Here is a 7,500-nt window from a genome sequence, read left to right on the forward strand (position 1 = left end):
CTCCATTGTCCCTTTCTCACACACGGGATAGCGCTACATTTGTCATTTTAGATGTGTTACTCTCCATTTCTCTCTCACACACACGCACACGCACACCGACACACACACACACACACACACACACACACACACACACACACACACACACACACACACAACCAGCCACAATGTGAGATGATATAGGAGACAATGCAGCCTTGCTCTGCTGCTCTGAGACGACGGCAGAACGCGACTGCAGGCTGTCCTAGTTTCCGTCTGTACAGCATCGAGTAAATCCTCTGCACTGCTCACTACTGCTCACTACTACTGAGTGGGTTTGGCACGCTGGCCCATTCCAGACCAGCAGCGAGAGGCTAATTAAAACCCAGACACACGAGCAACAGCAGAGAGGAGAGAGAGAGAGGGAGAGGCAGGGGGGACAGGGAGGAAAACAGAGGGCAGACAAAAAGAGAGAGAGAGAGAGAGAGAAAGGGTGGGCAAGAAATTGCAGAGGCATGGTTGACTTCACACTGACCTCCTAGTATTTCTGTGTGGTGTACTCACACACGCTCACACACACACACGCACACACACAAACGCACACATTCTCACACACACGCACACATTCCTCCTTCAAACCAGGAAAGAAAGATTGCCCTACATAAAGTATTTATACTTTCTAGTTTAGTTTCTACGGTAGTAGAAGTAGAAGTGTAGTGCGGTATAGTATAAAGTATATTGCAGAGTACAGAATAGTATAATGCTGTTTTGTATATAATGTATATATTCATAACTTGACACTATCTTTTATTCATACCAATGACAGCTGATGGTGGCTCCATGACATCCTCAGGTCTGTAGTTTGAACCCTGACGTATATCTGCAGGCCTCATGGAGTCTGGTCTGTAGTTTGAACCCTATGTCTGTCGGCCTCATGGTGTCAGGTCTGTAGTTTGAACCCTGTGTCTGTAGGCCTCATGGTGTCAGGTATGTAGTTTGAACCCTGTGTCTGTAGGCCTCATGGTGTCATGTGTGTAGTTTGAACCCTGTGTCCGTAGGCCTCATGATGTCAGGTCTGTCGTTTGAACCCTGTGTCTGTAGGCCTCATGGGAGCCGGGTCTGTACCTGAACTGAGATCGCCGGTTCTCCTCAGACGCTGGACCCTCTACTGGTACTGGTCCTCACAGCCAGGCAGGCTCTGGATCCCAGGCATCTGCGGAGGACAACAGAGACAGTTAGGAGCGCTGACACAGGTTACTGGAGAAAGCATCGGCCCGATCCCTTCCTGAAGGTTAGGAATATGTTGCTTCACTTTTTTCTGACAAATCGTTTTAGATGTGAGCGTCCATGAAATGTAACCTACAAGGGACGGATCCTCAGTTACAAGAGCCCAGAAAGGTCCTGTTCACTTAGAGACATGCTATCTCCGGGAGGAGGTTCCACTGAAGATAGAGACGAAGGCCTTTACATTGAGAACAGCCTGGACTGCTCAGGATCGCGGCCCTTTGGACGCCTGGAGGAAACGCTGTGTACATCAGCGGTGTTTACACCAGAGCTGTGTACATCAGCGGTGTGTACATGGGGTTGTGTACATCAGCGGTGTGCTCATGGGGTTGTGTACATCAGCGGTGTGTATAGTGTGTAGATTGGAAGTGTGTACATCAGAGCTGTGCACATCAGAGTTGTGCACATTGGGTTGTGTACATCAGCAGTGTGTACATCAGTTGTGTGTACATCGGGTTGTGTACATCAGTTGTGTGCACATCAGTTGTGCGTACATTAGTTCTGTGTACATCGGGTTGTGTACATCGGTTGTGTGTACATCGGGTTGTGTACATCAGTTGTGTGCACATCAGTTGTGCGTACATTAGTTCTGTGTACATCGGGTTGTGTACATCAGTTGTGTGTACATCGGGTTGTGTACATCAGTTGTGTGCACATCAGTTGTGCGTACATTAGTTCTGTGTACATCAGGTTGTGTACATCGGTTGCGTGTGCTTCAGTTGTGTGTACATGGGCCATCTGAGGCTGCCCTTGCAATGAGCTCAACCCGCTGTAATTCAATTATCGGGGAGCTGGGCCCGGGGAGGTCTCCTGCTAGTCGCTGGCAGAGAGCGTATATGTAATGAAGGGGGCGGATACTGTGTCTCCACGCTGCTGGCATGACGTACGTGAACCATCGAACCAAAACAACCCACTGCGAGCCACCCGCTACGATCTCTGTTCTGTATCACAGCTTTAGAATAAACCCAAAACAAGAGAGCAGATCTGAGTCTGAGCTGCTCTGTGACGCCCACACCCCGTTGCACAACGCTGCATTCGGTTACACAACGCTACACAACTGAATCTACACAACTCAGAGCGGTTACGTCGTCCAACGCTGCGTACAGTTACACAAACCTACACAACTGAATCTACACAACTCAGAGCAGTGACATCACACAACGCCGCATACAGTTACACATCGCTTACACAACGCTTACACAACTGAATCTACACAACTCAGAGCAGAAACATAACTCAACACTTCATAACAGTTACAAAGCTCTACACAACTGAACACAACTCTGAACTGAATCCACACCGCTACGAGATACCATGCTACCGTTCACAGCGTTATGCTACAAGATGCTACGGTACACGGCTACGGTACGCAACGGTACACAGCGTTATGCTACAAGATGCTACGGTACACAGCGTTAAGCTACAAGATGCTTCAGTGCACGGCTACGGTACGCTACGGTACACAGCGTTATGCTACAAGATGCTACGGTACACAGCTTCGTGCTAAGCGGCTATGACCGCACCATGACCCGAGTGTGGAAGAGAACATGTACACAATGACCCCAGTGTGGAGGAGAACATGTACACTATGACCCCAGTGTGGTGCCAGCTTCGACCATGATGGTGGACATGTACACTATGACCCCAGTGTGTCGGGGAACATGTACACTATGACACTATGATGGATCTCATGACGCCACCACCGCCAACGACATCAAGCAAAGCCTTGAGCCAAGGCGGGGGGGGGGGGCTCTGAGAACCTTCTGGGGGAGACAGGGGCGTCCACGTTACTGTACGTCCAAGACAAGAGCGGGTCTTCTGCCCGCTGCCCCCGGCCCTACCCCTCTGCTCCACGCTAAAGTCCCGCTCTGTCTCAAAAAAACCATTAAAATAACTGTTGAAAGCGTGGTGTTTTTCTCCATGACCCGCAAACCCTGCCCCCCCCCCCCTGGACCCGGCCCCTCTCTGTGTGGGTCCAGATGTGTCCGATAAAGGGGGCTATTATGCCCCGGCTATGCCTCTGTCCCACGCTGGGACAGCTGTGAGTGAGGCAACAACCCCCCTCCCTACCGTCACAAACAGAGCCTGTGCCAGCCTCTCCAGACCTCTGAGGCCCCAGCATGACGCTACGGGTGGGGGGGGGGGGGGGGGGGGGGGGGGGGGGGGACTCCATGGCTCTGTCTCAGAGCAGGGCACCGAGACGCTCCCACTGAGACGCCGCTACGCCTCGTTTAAGGTGACACAGTAGACCACCAGGTGCGAGTGTGATTTTCCGTTCACAGGCTGTTTTTGAAAAATCGGCCTCTTCTGACATCACAAGTGGGCGTGTCCACCTAGAATGCGTGCTGGATGGATCAGTCGACCAGCCTACCCAGTGGACTGTAGCAAACGTTGCTCATCCATCCGTCATTCATCTAGGTGGACCACTTGTGTTGTCAGAAGAGGACGATTTTTTCCAAACGGCCCACCTGGCGGAATAATATGTCACCTTGAAGGAACTTAAGGGATAATTAAGGGTTACTGGGGCTCTAGCCCCCTAACCACCACGCTAACAGCTGTACATACGGTATCTGACCTGATGAGGACGTGAACTCTGAGGAGAGCGGTTCAAAACCAGGCCAGACGTAATCTACATTCCTGCTCCGATGACCTTGAGTTGTGGCGAGCGAGCGCTCTGCGTTATGCAACCGGGCCGCCGGGACATTCCTGCAGAGCTGCCTCCGTCGGGGGCGCTACGGGAGCCGGAGAGCAGCGCTCTGCTCTCTGTTCTCTCTCTCTGCTCTCTCACTCTGCTCTCTCACTCTGCTCTCTGTTCTCTCACTCTGTTCTCTCACTCTGCTCTCTCACTCTGTTCTCTCACTCTGTTCTCTCACTGCTCCCTCACTCTGCTCTCTGTTCTCTTACTCTGCTCTCTGCTCTCTCACTCCGCTATCTGTTCTCTCACTCTGCTCCCTCACTCTGTTACCCTCACTCTGTTCTCTCACTCTGCTCTCTCACTCTGCTCCCTCACTCTGCTCTCTCACTCTGCTCCCTCACTCTGCTCTCTGTTCTCTCACTCTGCTCTCTGTTCTCTCACTCTGCTCTCTGTTTTTTCTCTGTTCTCTCACTCTGCTCTCTGTTCTCTCACTCTGCTCTCTGTTCTCTCTCTGTTCTCTCACTCTGCTCTCTCACTCTGCTCTCTGTTCTCTCACTCTGCTCTCTGTTCTCTCACTCTGCTCTCTGTTCTCTCACTCTGCTCTCTGTTCTCTCTCTGTTCTCTCACTCTGCTCTCTGTTCTCTCACTCTGCTCTCTGTTCTCTCACTCTGCTCTCTCACTCTGTTCTCTCACTCTGCTCCCTCACACCAGGGGAACAGTCAGGATCTGAGCGAGCCCCACTCTGGTTGGCTAACTGCGAGGTCAAAGGCATAAATCCTCAAAAAACGTAATCATCATCGCCGCAAAACATCGCCTCAATTGTTTACGTGCGCTTAGGTTTATGTCATATCTAATGTGAAACGTATGATTATCCTCCATAACTTTTATCAATGTTATTAGCGTTGTGTTGAACCGAGACAAAGTGTGTTGAAATCACACAGCAACAAGACATGAAAGACACTCTCCCCCTCCCAGGAATGTTACGCTACCGCGTGTGTAAGTGTGCGTGTGTGTGTGGTCATGTGCGTTTAAATAAGTGTGTGTGTGTATGTGTGTGTGTGCTAGTGTGTGTGCATGTATTAGTGTGTGTGTATAAATGTGTACGCATGTATATGTGTGCGTGTATTAGTGTGTGTGTGTGTGTGTGTGTGTGTGTGTGTGTGTGTGTGTGTGTGTGTGTGTGTGTGTGTGTGTGTGTGTGTGTGTGTGTGTGTGTGTGTGTGTGTGTGTATATAAGTAAGGTTGATCTCTGTGGATCTCCTGCCCGTCAGACACGGCGTGTCCAAACATATATACGTGTTTGTTTTAATTGTATCATAAGTCAACAAGGTTAAACTTAGGAAAATTCATGTTATTCACACATCGCCTGGAGCAGAAGGATACTTCTAATATTTACTTAATGTCCACACAAGCTTTAGAAAGAGAGCCTGAAGTCTGAAAAGTCGTACACCTAAGAAAGTCTTCCCGAACACACGGAGCGGGCATGGACCGGAACGCACAGAACCCAAACATGGACCGGAACACACAGAACCCCAACATGGACCGGAACACACACAGAACCCCAAACACGGACCGGAACACACAGACTCCCAACACGGACCGGAACACACAGAACCCCAACATGGACCGGAAAACACACAGAACCCCAAACACGTACCGGAAAACACACAGAACCCAAACATGGACCGGAACACACAGAACCCAAACATGGACCGGAACACACAGAACTCAAACATGGACCGGAACACACAGAACCCAAACATGGACCGGAACACACAGAACCCCAACACGGACCGGAACACAAAGACTCCCAACATGGACCGGAACACACAGAACCCCAACATGGACCGGAACACACACAGAACCCCAAACACAGACCGGAACACACAGAACCCCAAACATGGACCGGAACACACACAGAACCCAAACATGGACCGGAACACACAGACTCCCAACATGGACCGGAACACACAGAACCCCAACATGGACCGGAACACACACAGAACCCAAACACGGACCGGAACGCACACAGAACCCCAACACGGACCGGAACGCACACAGAACCCAAACACGGACCGGAACGCACACAGAACCCAAACAAGGACCGGAAAACACAGAGAGCTGACACTGACCGGAACACCAGCAATCAGAACCACAGCGTTCAGAGCCCGGCGTTCAGAGCATTTCATTTGCGTTGTATTTCTTTTGCCTCTCCTTAAACCCACGGCGGTAATTGGCCCATAAAACCCGGCGCTCTTTGATCTTACAGAGTTCCACGTCTGGTGCGGTCAGCGCCGACGGACCCAAGTTATTTTATGCTTTTTAACGTTCCCTTATTAATGTGAGGCTGAGGTTATAGCGAGGCCGTTGTGCGGTCGGCTGCGTGGCAATGCACCCTGACCCCTTCATGGGGGGGTGCTTATCCCGGAGTGATACCAACATCACCGGGGTGCTGCTGGGACACGAGGGACCACTGAGGCAAAAACGCACGCACAAAATGTAGCAGGTTTATCAAGCTTACAAGCCTTTACAAGACATACATGATAAGTTAAGATATTACACCGAATACTTATGGATAAACAAAACATCTTTGTCTCCAGATTTGCATGCCACCTATGGCGTCTGAAAACAGAGCAAAAGTCTGCCAATCTTTTGGCCTCATTCTTAGGTAACCCCCCCAACCACAGCCCTCTAACCACATTTTTGTGGATATGACCTAAGCTTCCAAAGATTAAAGATCTAAATTTGCATTGGTAACCTAGTTGGCATTTACGACTCACCTGGTATTTCAGTAACTTAGAGTAATAGCAGGTGTCCGTCCGTATATACAAATCGAAGCAACAGCCCACCTCAATAATGAGTACAGTTTTCAGAGTCTCGCTACGTTTACAATGTCTGGACTGTTGCTATGTTTTTAAAGTAATCATTGTCAGGTACACACACACACACACACACACACACACACACACACACAGACACACACACACACAGACACAGACACAGACACACACACACACACACACACACACACACACACGAGCCAATGGGAGAAGGTGGGTTCGGCTCCTATGTCAACATGGAACGCCAGAGGGGACGCAGGCAGGGACATTTTTTTCCCCCAGACCTCATGACTCGAGGCTGGGAGACACCTTAAGGTAAAAGCAGTTGGGAACCGGAGGAACGGCCTGGGAGGTAATCACTCGTCTCAGTCCTCCTTCAGGGAGACCAGACGCAACCGGCTCTGCGAAACTAACCCGTTTGGATGATCCAAGAGTCCCACGCAAACGGACGCTGAATAACACACTGATGAAACCACAACCGGAGCAGAAGACCCACTCGCGGCTAGCCCCGTTAGCCGCGAGCGGGTCCAGAGCTCCTCACATCCGTAACCTAGGTTACCACCCCAAGGGTGGTTTCTGCTAGCTGGGGGCCTGCGTACAGCGCTCGTCCAGCGGACCAGGTCAGCCCCCGGAGGAGGCCAGAACCAAGCCGGTACCAGGCGGGGACCAGGCTGAAGCCTCCGCCACGGCGGCAGGCAGCACAGATCCATCAGCCCCTCTGGAACGCACCGAGGATAATCAACTCAACGGAATAAAGGATGT

The 7,500-nt window shown here is 50.9% G+C and overlaps 1 protein-coding gene across 1 annotated transcript in view; it reads right to left on the reverse strand.

Moving 5' to 3' along the window:
- Window positions 1-7,500, reverse strand: part of LOC115531432 (thyroid hormone receptor alpha) — a 126,683-nt gene that overhangs the window by 54,598 nt on the left and 64,585 nt on the right. The window contains exon 3 of the mRNA XM_030340697.1: window positions 1,105-1,192. The gene's annotated coding sequence lies outside the window, so the exon portion shown is untranslated. The remainder of the gene's footprint in view (window positions 1-1,104; window positions 1,193-7,500) is intronic.

This window comes from Gadus morhua, chromosome 18 (assembly GCF_902167405.1).
Source record: "Gadus morhua chromosome 18, gadMor3.0, whole genome shotgun sequence".
Classification (NCBI taxonomy): domain Eukaryota; kingdom Metazoa; phylum Chordata; class Actinopteri; order Gadiformes; family Gadidae; genus Gadus; species Gadus morhua.